The sequence below is a fragment of the Gastrolobium bilobum genome, unplaced genomic scaffold (genome assembly GCF_033153095.1).
Source record: "Gastrolobium bilobum isolate Gb01-03AN ecotype WA unplaced genomic scaffold, APGP_CSIRO_Gbil_v1 utg2114, whole genome shotgun sequence".
NCBI lineage: Eukaryota > Viridiplantae > Streptophyta > Magnoliopsida > Fabales > Fabaceae > Gastrolobium > Gastrolobium bilobum.
The window spans coordinates 160,778-175,788 of record NW_026895842.1 but is presented as its reverse complement, the minus strand read 5'-3'; the positions used below and the strand labels follow the sequence as shown (position 1 = coordinate 175,788).

Sequence of the window (15,011 nt, the reverse complement as noted above, 5' to 3'; positions counted from 1 at the left end):
TGGGGCATGCAAAGGGAGGAAGGGTCCTACTGCAATGTGGCAAAACCGTTTTTTTTCAAGTTGCTAAATTTGTTCTTTTCCTCTCTCTTGTCTTGTGTCACCACATTTTTTTTTTTTTAAGTTGTGCAAATTATATATGCGCATTCCATCTTTTAATTGCCACATGCAATATTTTACCACTTCATTAAAAATATAATACGTGACAACATAGGAGGAAGGATTCAGCTGAAACGTGACAAATTATGTTTGCCCATTCCATCTTTAGGTGCACGTGCAATATTATTCCAATTTTTTTTTTTGGATACATTGCAATACTATACCACTGCCCACTCCATTAAAAATATAATACCTGACATCGTATAATTAAAATCAAAATAGTATGAAGACATATATAAAAGGTTACAAGACTGCTTAGAATATTATTTTGGGATTATATTAGAACTTTTTTTGCAAATATTCGAAAGGTGGTATTGGGAAGATCAAATATATGCTCTCATTCCAATCTGCTCAGCTCTTATGCGCCAATTGAGTTACCACCATTTGGTATATTATAATTTTGTTAGTATCAATATAACTTAGTTTACTTTAGTTTTTTCTTTCAATTAATAAATAAAAATTCTTTTAAATTTACTTTGTTGCTAATTAATACTATATTTTCCAACGGGCTTGTTTACATGTCAATAACAACATAATGTGTGCTTCCTTAGTTAGTCGACGTAAATTTTACGAATCGAAGTCATAATAACAAGATAAGTATGATAACATACCATTCTCTTTTTTTGGGATATTAATAATTCAAATGAACTTTTCATGGTTTTTTCGCGTTGCTGTGTCACCAAACCATAATGATGCTTTAAGTATCGAAAGTGAAGCTAATTGATTAGAATTCTACGTTGAATCATTGTCAAAGTGAAAATTTATTCAGATGAACAATTTCAAGGTATGATAAAAACTATAACTATTAGGCAAAAATATTAAAGATTTTAATCAAAAAAATTGATATGTTCATGCGCGATATAGATAAAAAAAATTGTAGTATGTTTTGGATTGAAGTTCAGCATCGGTTCAGGGATAAACAACTCCACTATGTATGGGTTCCTCCCCAAACCCAACATATGGGTTCCTTCATGTACCTAATTATCAAAGCCCACATTAAGGACTACGCATAAAACCAAAAAAAATTCGTCATTGTCTACATTTGTAAGACCTGTCCAAAGTCTTTGTGCCTATATTTATTTTCACCTTTTCATTACATTGTCACGTGAAAATCGCATAAAAGATTCCACCGTTTAATCTCAACGGTATTTTTTAGTACTTAATTTTCATGTTTGATATGTTTGGGATACAATTTTTCAATCGGAGTGTTCAGTTCTATAAATCATTACTAGCGAAACTCTTTTTCCTTTGTTATTTTAAAAATAAGTGCCGCATCTATTCAATCGCGGCAGTCATTTCAGAAATTTTCAAAGAAGTTGGAGAGTGTATTTTAACCCTGATGAGATACTGCATCTAACTCTAAAAAAAAAAATGAATAAAATAAAATAAAATCCGTGGAGATGTTTAGCGGAACTCAACACGTTGGGAGACATACCAAACATAAAAATTGGGTACTAAAAAAACCATGGGATCAAATAGCCCTCCCCCACGAGTCACATACAAATGAGTTAATCAAATAATATAATAGTGCATTATTTTCAAATACTAGAAACCAATAAAAATAGGGAAATGAGTTGACCAATGAAAAGTTGAAAATGTATCGGGATATTCATTTCAAAGGAGATCTACAGCGTTCTGCTAAGTTTTCCCACAACTATTTCAAAGTATTCCCAAAATTTTAGCTCAGATCAGTATCTCTCACCTCTTCATATTATTACCAAAGTTATCATAAACATCTTTCTCTCTCTGTTTTCTGGCAACACCTCATGCTTGTCTATATCTGGTGCACAATTACTACTTTTAGCACTATTCTGTCGTGGTGATAGAGATGTGTAATCAGATATTGATAAACTTTTTGTTGGATCTAGGTGTCCTCTCTCAAATATCTATGGAGGAGATACCTTTGAAGGTAGGCAGATCACTGTGCAACACAACATACGACTTAGTCAAACGATGGAGTGTGTGCACATGACAAGCTAAGAGAGGGTCTTAGAATGTGTGTATCTTATTGGTTTAACCCCTTATTTATAGATGGTTACATGGCATAAGTGGACTTCTGAGCCTCTTAGGAGTATTAGGGGTCCAATACGTTGATTCATTGCTGTCATAGTAGGATTAGTATAATTAAAGAATATTTCCTCAATTCTCTCTTAGTTGTTAGCCCTATTTGAGCCTTCTAGAATGTGGGCCTTTGGCAGGTCCATAATAGTTGCCTCAGCCCGGTAGTTTCGGTGTCTGGGCTGCCAGGGTGCATATTATGTTGTATTTGCAACTTTAGGATCACATATTGAATTTCGAGCTATGGTTGAGACTGCTCGGGTATCAGAGTTTTTATTGCCTGCTATCAGCTTCGCTATGACATCTTCTTTTTCACATGTCTTTGACTATTAATGTTGTTATCTCGGCCCTATTGACTTCATCGTTTCTTGCTCATAACAGAGCTTTGAATTATATTGCATAAGTGATGGGACATAAATTCCTTCCCATCTAAGCCCATTTTGATGGCAAAATACTTTACGTTCCCTCATATGATGAGCAACTTAGCATGAAAATCACTTGTTTTACACATTTATGACAAAAACACAGTGGGGGAACGTATGATGACGTATTCCTTTGAAAACATATAAAAAAGGGAATGGATTGAGAGCATTTATTACACCTGCTGCCTTCATTTAATGCTCTGCTCATTTTGCAGGAAACGTGGAAACAACGTCTTCTAAAAAGCAAGGCGGTGCACCACTTAAGTAGCAGGATACGTGAACAGCAGAGAATCAAGAGTTCTCATTGGCCAAGAAGAAAGCAAGGCATAAGGGGGACTGCAGAAAACAGCTAATCATTAACAAATATTGTCCCATCAAGCAACTTGCAAAGCTTCTAAACATTGTTGCCACCGCCCCATCCCTTCATTCAAGAAACCAACTCCAAAGGATTTACAAGACTGCCACTCTCTCTTCTGCTTATAAATAGGACGTCCCAAACACAAAAACATCATCGAATTCTGGAGGGAGTGAAAGTCCTAAAAGAAAAGATCACCTAGTAGTAGTTAGTAGTTTAGTTTTATATAGTTGTAACTGTAGTTAAGTGACAACCCTTCTTCTCTGTTCTGTATCATCCCCTAAGACTCCTCACGAGCATCAAACCATCTTTCTCTGTTCTGTATCATCCCCTAAGACTCCTCAAGAGCATCAAACCATCTTCTTCATTTTTATGTTTTATTGTAAACTGTCTTTCAATTTAATATAAGTGTTTCTTCTTTTCGTTCCATTCGTTATCTCTGAGCTGAATCTCGGGTCTATGGGACTTCAGTTTAGAATAATTATGTTTAAAACATCAGTCATGGGCTGAACTATCTGTGGGACGGATAAACTGCAACATTCTTAAAGAATTATTTTCGAAACTTTTGACTGAAGCTTTTTGTATTTCTTTGGCTAAGTAAGCTATATTCATTGTGTATCAATGGAAATTGAACACATACTGAGAAAGGAACTTCCATAAGGAAGGGATTTCAGACAGCTTAACCATTGGGGGCAGGTAGTGTCATGGCAAAAACACTATTGGTCACCTTAGGATTATAACTTCCATAAGGAAGGAGATCATCTAGTCATAGTTTAAGTTTATGTATTTTAACTTGTATAGTTCTAGCAATAGCTAAGCTTCTCCATTTTATTTCTCTGTGTTGTAAACTTTTTGTTTACTAATATATGTTTGTTATTTCTCTTCTCTTCTACTCGTTATCTTCAACCTGTATCTCGTATCTATGCAATTTCAGATTGAAATAACTATGTTTGAGTTTTCAGCCATGGGCTAAGTTATTTTGGAATGGAAAACCTGTGAAATTATTAAAGAACTATGTTCAAAAATCTTGCACTGAACCTTTTGTATTTATGTGATTCAAGTAATCGTAACTCTTTGGGTATCAATGGAAATTGAACGCAAATTGAGAAAGGAACTTCCTTAAGGAAGGGATTGCAGACAGTTTAATCATAGGAGGAAGGTAATATCGTGGAAACAATCTTACTGCTTGCCTTAAGAATAAGGAACCATCTCGTTCCCTAAATGTTCTAAACTTAGTAACTATTGGAGTCATAGGAGCCATAGGAATATGAAAACTTGTGAGCCATATCATAGTGCCCAAGTTATCGTTCCCACGAGGATAGTAACTCTAAATAATACTTTGAACTATTCTGAAAAGAATTTGAAATAAAATAAAAGACAGTATTGAACTGTTTGGTCTTTCGTTCCCTAATTCCTTATGGACGTTCCCTTAGGGTGTGTTTGGTACAAGAGAAATTTTTTGGTGACCGGGAATCATGATTAATGGGAATACAATAGAAATTGAGTTTACTTGGAATCTTACGAAAGAGGTGTTTGGTTCGCCAAAATATTACCGGGAATATTGGGTAAAAATTATTGATTCCATATTTGGTTTAGAACGAAATATGACTTGGAATATGAGGTTATTTTACAAAAATAACCCCAAACTAATTTTACTTTTGTAGTTGATAGATTGGGTCTAGATTTTTATGTGTATTGGGGTATTTTTGTCTCAAAATTTATTGTTGTGCTTTCCCTTTACTTGGTATTCTGATTGGTATTCCGAATTACCATATTATTTTTGGTAATCTGAATAGTGACTTTTCTTTATAAATCAAATTACCGGTAATCCTTGGATATCCGGGAATCGTAATTTATTCCTTCTACCAAACGTGGTAATTACATTTACCAAAGAAGAATTACTGGTAATCCTCTTCAAAAACTTGAAACAAACACCCCCTTAAGGTGGTAGGTTCAGATTGACTCTAAACAACTCCTCTAAATCCTTCCTGATTTCAGGAGGAACGAAAAAATCATTGGAGATTTGGTTATATGGTCACAAGATATTAAATGCTGAAAAATTAAAGATAACAATAATTAAGAGACAACAAGATGAATGATTGACAAAAATAGTTTTTAACACAAGGAACAGATCCACTATTCTATTCTTAAATAGCTATGATCTCAACTCAAGACTTAACCCTTCTGATTTTGTTCAGGTCATTTCACTGCCAACTCTTATTCCTCAGCTCATGAACTAGATGGCTCACAAGTTTTTATATTCCTATGGCTCCCTTGACTCCAACAATTACTAAGTTCATAAAGTTCAAAGAATGAGGTGGTTCCTTATTCCTAAGGCAACCAGTAAGATTGTTTCCACAGTCCTACCTTCCTCCTATGATTAAGTTGTATGAAATTCCTTCCTTAAGGAACTTCCTTTCTCAGTTTGTGTTCAATTTCCATTGATACCTAAAGAATTAAAATTGCTTGAATCATAGAAATACAAAAGGCTCAGTACAAGAGTTTTGAACATAGTTCTTTAAGAATTTCACAGCTTTTCCATTCCAAAATGACTTAGCCCATGGCTAAGAACAAAAAAATAATTATTTTAATCTGAAATCCCATAGACCCGAGATTCAGGTTGAAGATAACGAGTGGAAGAGAAGAGAAATAACAAATATATATTAATAAACAACAAGTTTACAGATTGGAGCATACTGAAGCTGGTCTGCCTATTGAGGAGATGTTCCTTGATGAGGAATTATTTGTCATGATAAAAACGTTCCTTGGTTTGCTGATATTGCTAATTTTCTTGTAACAGGAATAGAACCTTATGAGGCAAACAAAATGATTTCAAACTCAATTCATCTGATTAAAGAATGAGGTGGTTCCTTATTCCTAAGGCAACCAGTAATATTGTTTCCACAGTCCTACCTTCCTCCTATGATTAAGTTGTATGAAATTCCTTCCTTAAGGAACTTCCTTTCTCAGTTTGTGTTCAATTTCCATTGATACCTAAAGAATTAAAATTGCTTGAATCATAGAAATACAAAAGGCTCAGTACAAGAGTTTTGAACATAGTTCTTTAAGAATTTCACAGCTTTTCCATTCCAAAATAACTTAGCCCATGGCTAAGAACACAAACATAATTATTTTAATATGAAATCCCATAGACCCGAGATTCAGGTTGAAGATAACGAGTGGAAGAGAAGAGAAATAACAAATATATATTAATGAACAACAAGTTTACAGATTGGAGCATACTGAAGCTGGTCTGCATATCGAGGAGATGTTCCCTGATAAGGAATTATTTGTCATGATAAAAACGTTCCTTGGTTTGCTGATATTGCTAATTTTCTTGTAACAGGAATAGAACCTTACGAGGCAAACAAAATGCAAAAGAAAAAATTCTTTCATGATTGCAGGAACTATTTATGGGATGAACCTCTGCTGTTCAAAAGATGTGCAGATCAAATGATAAGATGGTGCATCTTGGAAGAAGAACAAGCCCAAATCCCGTTCCACTGCCATTTCTCACCATATGGAGGCCATCTAGGAAGGATCAGAACTGCATCCAAAGTGCTTCAATCAGGTTTTTCTTGGCCCTCTCTTTTTAAAGATACTCTCCAATATGCTAAAGAATGTGATAGATGTCAATGGGAAGGAAACATAACCAAACATAATGAAATGCCTCTTAATCCTATTCTAGAAGTTGAATTATTTGATGTCTGGGGTATTGATTTTATGGGTCCATTTCCTCCTTCTTGTGGGAACAAATTTATTTTAATAGTTGTAGATTATGTGAGTAAGTGGGTTGAAGCTGTGGCTTTACCCACCAGTGATGCTAAAGTTGTGGTGAAATTTCTAAAGAAAAATATTTTGACAAGGTACGGAACACCTCGCTGCAATATCAGGCGTGGTGGGAAGCACTTTATCAATCACCAATTTGAGAGGTTGTTGGAAAAATATGGAGTAAGACACAAGGTTGCAACTCCATATCATCCTCAAACCAGTGGGCTTATTGAAGTATCTATCCTAGAGGTTAAGAGAAGCTTAGAGAAGGTTGTCAATCCTTCTCGAAAAGACTGGTCTCTCAAATTAGATGAAGCATTATGGGCTTACAGTCTTACAGAACAGCCTACAGAACACCACTTGGATGTTCCCCCTATAGATTGATCTTTGGCAAAGCCTGTCATCTCCCATTAAAATTAGAACACAGCATATTGGGCAATCTATTCATTGAACATAGATGCCAAGGCAGGATGAGAAAAGAGGTTACTCCAACTGGAGGAATTGGAAGAATTCAGAGGAAATACGTACGAAAATCACAAGTTGTACAATGAGAGAATGAAGGAGTGGCATGACAAAAGAATCAGGAACAAAGAATTTAAAGTTGGCCAGAAAGTCCTTCAATTCAACTCAAGGCTCAGACTGTTCCCTGGGAAGCTCAAGTTAAGATGGAATGGTCCATACCAGATTATTCAATACTCAGGGAATGGGGCCTTTGAAATTCAACGCTCTGAATATGGTCGTTCTTTAAAGTCAATGGACACATATTGAAATTGTATTCTGATGACACCTTCAATGATAAAGAGGAAAGTATCCCTCTCTGATTCTACTTGAAAAGTTAAACTGAGTCTAACTAAAGACATAAAATTAAGCGTTGACTGGGAGGCAACCCAGCTTTTTACCTTTGTTCCCTGACAGGAACAAAGTTTTGGGGTGGTTAATTTGACCACACAGATCCCAAACAAGGGGGAACGTCTGATGTTCACCCTCTCTTCTCTAAAGAAACAATCTGCTCCGTGCCAGGAACGTAGTTTTCGGGTGGCTAACTAACCACATATCCCCATTCTCTTTCTAAAAAAAATAAATAAAAAATATCTTTCTTTTTGATTAAGTTAAAATTGTATATAAGTGTTTTTGTTGTAAATATATTGTTTTCAGGTTGTTCCAAAAGGAGATGTTCCCAATCTTATCGGATGGGGATGCCAAGTCATAAGAGACATCTGTCTCTGCTGAGTCACTAAATACAGCATGCAGCCGTTACCAACTTGTACTCATTACAAATTCTGGAAACGTGAAAGTAACTGTCCACTCGGCCATTAAGACAACTGCTCCTCCTCCCTTTCTCTCCCATGATCTTTCCCTAAAATCGTTCCATCTCCTCAACCTGTCACCAGATCATGGTAGCTAAAATCTAGATTTAAAACGTAAAATCGCCGATTTTACGCTTTTCTTTTAACAAAACGATCTAGATTGCACGTGAAATCGTTTTAGAACTGAAATCTGTGAAATCGTCTCGTTTAAGCGTAAAATCACAAATTTTATGTTTTTTACAGGTTGGTACGATTTTAAAGACTCAAAATTTTCGTCTTGAAATCTGAACCTTCCCCCAAAAAAATTCACTTTTTCATTTGTTTCGTCTCTGTCCTCCAATTCTAAAGTTTGAATCCTTTGTTTCGTTGCTATTTGCTAAGAAGCTCCAGCCTCCAACCAAGTCTGAAGTCTAAAATCTAAATCATTTGTTTCGCTTTGGCCTCTAAGAAGCTCCAAATCAAGCTCCACAAAGGTTAGATTTTTCTTCATCTTACCCTATTCCTCTCTCTTCTGCACACAAAAAAGAACTTTCAATTTTTTGAGTGTTTTTTGGGGTTTAGGGTTGGATTCAGATTCACTAATAATTTTTTTTTTCAATTTTTCAATTGTTGCTTAGCTTTTCTTTACTGAGTTTTATTATTCATCTATCTAAGATGACTGATGATGTGATTTCAATTTTCCTTTTTTAATCCATTAGTCTGTAATTTGTATAAATGTTTCTGAATTGCTTCACAAGATTAGAACAAATAAAATAAAATTATTTGTCCCTTAATGTCTTTGGTGTTGAATTCTTCAATTACATGGCTTTCTGGTACTTCAATAAAAAAAATTAAGGTAACCCTCTTTGTTATTCTAATCTCAAAGGGTAGTTATATTTCGCTATTAATATTGCTTTGCCTTTTTTTTCAGAATTGACCTTCTAAGATTACTCTGCTCTGAGATTGTGCAGAGTTTTTAGGCTTGCTAATGAGTCTTTTTTCTTTTATATATAAGTCTTTTATTTTCTAAGATTACTCTGTTAGTATGTAATTGTTCCTGAACGGCTTCATAAGATTCTTACGAAGTAAAATACAATCTCAATGAGTTCAGTTTCTATAATGCATCGCTGCATATGTACTTGAGGGTGGAAAAAAGTAAGGCATTGCTTGCATGTATTCTCTATCGGTACAGAATGCCCATGCATCATGATGTAGTTGAAGATCATGTGGAAGATAATGTCTTTGATGATAATAACTTGAATGATTTATTAGCTTAGAGTGTGACAATTATTTAAATTAGAGTTGGATAATGAGTGACATTGATTGAGGATGTTTTGATTTAAATTAGACTTGAATCTTGGATAATATTAAGCTTGTTTGCCTTTGTTTTATTGGTATTTGGTGATAATGTTAGACTATATTGAGCTTGTTTGCCTTTGCTTTGATTTTGATAATAATGTTGCCCTTAGAATAATATTTGATGCAGACTAAGATTGCATGCAGATGCATATGGATAGTGGCAGGCGGCCTACTTTATATATATATATATATATATATATATATATATATATATATACAAATTTAATTTTAAAGTGCAGGTAAAATCTACGTTTTGTATTACGATTTTACGTTTTACAATTTTTTATTCCTTTTTCGATTTTAGGTAAAATCCCGATTTTAACTACCTTGCACCAGATTCCACCTCCCTTAAATTTTTGGCCACTCGTTTTGAAACGTTCCCCCGACTGTTTCTTCAACTTCCCTCCATAACCGTCCACGTTCTTAAACTGCCTCCCTCTCTCCTCTGCATGCCTATTCAACTCTCTTCCTTTTTCACTTTTATACTCCATCACTCTCCTCAAAGCTCAGAAAACCTAAGTTTCCTTTTCTCCAAATTCTACCCTATTCTTCTTTACTTTGCCCTAATCCTTCTTAACCCTTAACCATGACAAGAGCTAAGCTTACCATAACACATGTTGCTGATCACACCCAAGAGCCAGAAATTACAGAACCCACTATGACCCTCTACCCAAAGAGGTACATTTAGTTGGGAAAGAAAGAAATCATCATGCCAACCTTCATACTTGCAGCACTTGTAAACCTTAAATGGCGCAAGTTTGCAACGGAGGAACATAGTTACTACCTATCACTGGTGGCTGAGTTCTTATACCATGCAAAGAGGCTTCCAAGGAATGACCAGACAGATGAGGTGGTGGTTTAGGGGAAGAGAGTCTCATTCTCCCCTGATATTATTAAGAAAGTGCTTTTCCTACCAACAGTGAGTGTCTGCCCCTACCAAGACTATGTGGGAAGAAAGATAACCTAGACTTCAAGTTTCTGGTACTGAGTACAATAGCCTTGAAGAAACCAACGTATGCCAAGGGAGCTCTATGTATGGGTAGCCTGCTAGACGAGGCTAGATTTTGGTCCCTTTTTGACATTACCAATCTGACTCCCTCAACTCACGAAGCTACTGTGAACTGGGAGTTACAAGTGAAATTGTACTGCATAATGAAGAACATTTCCTTCGATGCAGTACACCTCATTATGAGAGTTTGAAGAGGGAGTTCAGAAAATCAACAGACTGCGTTCCTAGCTTGATTTCCAAACTCTGTTTAAAAGCTGGTGTTCCAATTCCTCCAGATGAACAACCATCAATTGGGTCAGTCATTGATCATAAGACCTGGAACAATCTGAGGATCACGTACCTCGAAGAAATCCCCAAAAGCCTTTCAGAGAATAATGTCAGATATGGGGTTTCTGTGATCACAGAATAAGAATAGGAGGAAGAAAAAGAAGCTTCTACCCCCAAACCTGCCAAAAAGAAAACCAAGACCAAAAAGGTCATAAAGCCTACCTCTACCATCTCATCCAAAAAGCCATCCAAAACCATTCTCACTCCACAAAAAATAAAGAATGAGACTCTTGCTGCTGCTAAAAGCAAGCTAGAGAAGAAATCTCATTCCAAGTCTTCTCCAAAAGTTCCCCATAGAGAAGGGGAACGATCTAGTCAGAGGCTGAAGAGAACCTTCAGTAGCACAAAAAGCTCAGAGGAAACTACCTCTGAGAAGCCCATCACCATCTCTGACAAGGAAGAAGATAGTGAGGATGATGTCCTTATTGCCAAGAGAATCAAGAGGAACGAAATCCCAAAATCCCAAGTTGCTGCCAAGGAGACGTCCCTAGGTAGTACTAAAATTTTTGGTTTTTTTGATGTTCCCTCTTTCCAGGCATCACCTCTCAGGTCACCACCACCACAAACAGAATCACAACAGCCCTCCTCCATGCAGCAAGAGGAAGGAGGGAAGAAAAACAAAGAATCAATAGCAGTTGAAAAGCAACAGGCAGCTGAAAAACAAATGGCTGAGCAGGAACATTAAGCAGCCCAGCCACACAAAATCAAAGATAGAGGCAACAGGATTGCTCAGAGTCCCCAAAAGAAGAAAAAGGTGGAAATCCCTAGAAAAATCAACTTGGGAGGACCTCTTTCCTCTTCTTTTTTCGCCTTGACACCTCTAGGGACGAAGACTTAGCTAGAGTTCTAGCTGAAGAAGAAAGAATCATTATTCCTCTACTGACGGAGGAACAACCAGCCACAATCCCCTCTACCTCAACACCTCAAGAAGCTTCAACCAGCAAGCCACCTGCTGATGAACGAACATCTTCCATCCCCCAAACCAAGAATATCAAGAAAAAGAAAAAGCTCGCTCCTCTCATTCCAGTAGTACCCAATGTAGCCCGTAGAAAATCTCAGATAGGAATTGCTGAGATTTTGAGATGATGGGGAAGAAAATGGCTAAGTTACTTCCAGATGAGCCATCCGTTCCTCAAGCAGAAACTCAGAACACATCAGAAGAGCTGAAATCCTCAAGGAACGGAGTTGAACAGCTCTCTACTACCTTCAACCAATTTCAAGAATAACAAAAGACAGAAAGAGAGCAGTTCCTCACCTCGGTTACCACAGCTATCAGAAACAGAAATGTTGTTCCCTCTGCAGTAACTCTACAGGCTGTAAGGAACGAAGTCAAAGATACAACTGATGCATTAAAGCATGCCCATGCCATGCAGTAACTCTAGAATTGAGCTGCAAATCAGACATTTGCTGAACAAAGATGTTGGGGAACATGCAGATACCAAGCAAGCTTTCAAATTTTTTGGTACATTCTTGGAGGAGAAGGTGGAAGATGTTGAAGGCTAACTTGCACATATCAAGAATGGCAGGGTGCTGATGAGAAACACCATTGAGCACCTTACCTCTATAGTCAGTGATCTTCTGAGAGAAGCCCGGAAGTGGTTTCCTGAATCTGAATTGAAGAAGGTAAAGGACAAATTGAAGGAGAGACCACTGACACATGAGGAGATTGAAGAGGAAGAGGAAGAAGAGAAGAAAAAGAGCTTGCAGAAGAGGCAACAACAATGAAGGGAGAAAAACCTTTCTTTTATTGCTTTTTGTTATCTTTATTGTAGTTTTTAGTTTTTTTCCCGTAGTGTAAAATCTTTTCTATATTAGTAAAAGTCTTTTTTTTTTAAGGTTCAAATTCAACTGTTTTGATAAAAATAACTTAGTTGTAGTAACCCTATTGCCTGATAATGAAAAGTAAAAGCATGTGGTAGAATGCTAATGAGTTAACATTTTTTTACTCTTGAATAGAATTCTAAATATAGATAAAGAGAAATTTGAATTTGACCCTTAGATTTGTGAAGGATGTTGATCTGTGTGAACCAGCAGGTGAGGAACGAAAAAGCCAAACACACTTTCATGAGAACGTTTCCAAGGTGCAACCAGATTAAAACCCATGAACTTTTCTTGATGCTGTTAGTACTGTAGAGATACTTGTGAAACCCCAAAAGGATAAGGGCCATGAATCATCTTGTTGTCTCTTAATTATTGTTATCTTTAAATTTCAGCACTTAATATCTTGTGATCACATAACCAAACCTCCAATGATTTTGTCGTTCCTCTTGAAATCGTGAAGGATTTAATATATAACGACGCGAGGAGTTATTTAGAGTCAATCTGAACCTACCACCTTAAGGGAACGTGCTTAAGGCAATAGGGAACGAATGGCCAAACAGTTCAAATACTGTCTTTTCTTTTATTTTAAATTTTTTCAGATTAGTTTAAAGTATTATTTAGAGTTACTATCCTCGTGGGAATGATAACTTGGGCACCAATAATCCCACTTATTACTTGATGTGTGCACTTGCGCAACTGGGTTAATATCTTTTATTTTTGGAAATATTCCAATTGGTTCATTGCTTCGCAGCTAATCTGATTCGAGGCGGGTCCGGGATTAAGGCTTTAAACCCCTCCCAAAGGTGGTACTGGGGAGATTCGAACACATGCTCTCACCCCCACCTTCTTAGCTCTCATGTGCCAACTGAGCTACCACCATTTGGGACTGGGTTAATATCTAGAGAACGAATGCGTTTTCTCTTGATAGACTAAGTAAGAGAACATCCTTAAGAGCATCAGCACCCAACAAGTTTTTGGCGCCGTTGCGGGGGATATTTTACACTACATTTTGTCTTGAAACTATCTTACTTTATATTTTGTTAATATACCATTCTTTATTCGTTATTTATTTAAACTGTTGTTCATATTGTTTATGTTTCATGGTTTATGAGTGAAGAATCTAAAACCGATTCTCATTATAAGACTGAGGTACCTTTATTTTTGTTTGATCCTGAACCAAAACTTACTTTTCATAGAAGAAGAATAGAACTAAGGGAAAATAATTTTGAATCAAAAATGGCTGATCATAATAATCACAACAATGAAGAAATTCCTCTTGAATAGAATTTTAGAGCACTGGCTACTCCTTCAGGAACAGACCAGAAAGAGGAGTGGTTCTCCCTCCTGTTGAAGCTCCTAATTTTGAGCTGAAACCTATCATGTTCAATATAATTAGGGAAGCTGAAATTTTCAATGGACTTCCTGCAGAAGATCTATACACTCACCTTAATAATTTCCAAGATATCCGCGATAATTTTAGAATAGAGGGAGTGTCAGAAGAAAGTATGAGAATAAGGTTGTTCTCTCAATCTCTAGGGTCAAAAGCCAAAGTTTGGATGAAATCCCTTACCCCTGGATCTATGCATTCGTGGGAAGAACTTTCTAATAAGTTTATAGAAAGATTCCTCCCCATGTCCCGTCAAGCTGATGTAAGAGCAGAAATCTCTAGCTTCAGAATATTTTATGGAGAAAATCTCTATGAAGCATGGAAAAAATACAAGGACATTATCAAAAAATTTCCTAACCATGGGTTAGAAAAATGAGAAGTTTTACAGACTTTTTTTTTTTTTTTTTGTAAATAAGTTTTACAGACTTTCTATAAGGGTATAGACCATACTTCTCAATCTGACTTGGATTTTGTTACAGGAGGTTATTTCTTTTCAGGAACCCTTGAATCTCGATATGAGAACATAGAAAGCATTGTGGAATGTTGCCTTCAGTGGCCTCTAGAAAGGATGAGCCCAGTCAGAAAACCAGGCATGTTGGACTTGGATAAAAAAACTGCCATAGAAGCTCAACTAGCTGCCCTGATGAATGAAGTGAAGAGTTTAAAAGCTGACAAAAATCAGCCTAAAGCCAATGTGTTACAACTCACAGCGCTAGAAAGTGAACCATGCTCAACGTGTGGTGACAAACATGACTCAACAGACTGTCATTCAACAACACTGGTGTGTTATGCAGAAAATTTTGGAGGCAGAAACTTCAATTAGACCAGAGACAACTAGTATGCAAACCGTAGTAGCATCCAAAATTTTGGTGGCACCATCCAGAAAGATCAGAACCATAATCCCCAGTGGAGACCACCCATCAATCCAGACCATACAACAACCAACAATAGTCTCAGCAAAATAACACTGGGGGAATTGGAGCATTTGATCAACACATAAGACCAAATAATGCTTTGTTCCCCAGAGATGAACAATGCATCAGTTCTTTGGAGAATTATA

The 15,011-nt window shown here is 36.5% G+C and overlaps 1 non-coding gene across 1 annotated transcript; it reads right to left on the bottom strand.

The window, feature by feature from the left end:
- Positions 1-14,210: 14,210 nt before the first annotated feature.
- On the bottom strand, positions 14,211-14,317 carry LOC133296356 (small nucleolar RNA R71). The gene has a single exon (XR_009749493.1). It is a non-coding gene; the product is annotated as a small nucleolar RNA R71 (small nucleolar RNA).
- Between the last annotated feature and the right edge of the window lie 694 nt (positions 14,318-15,011).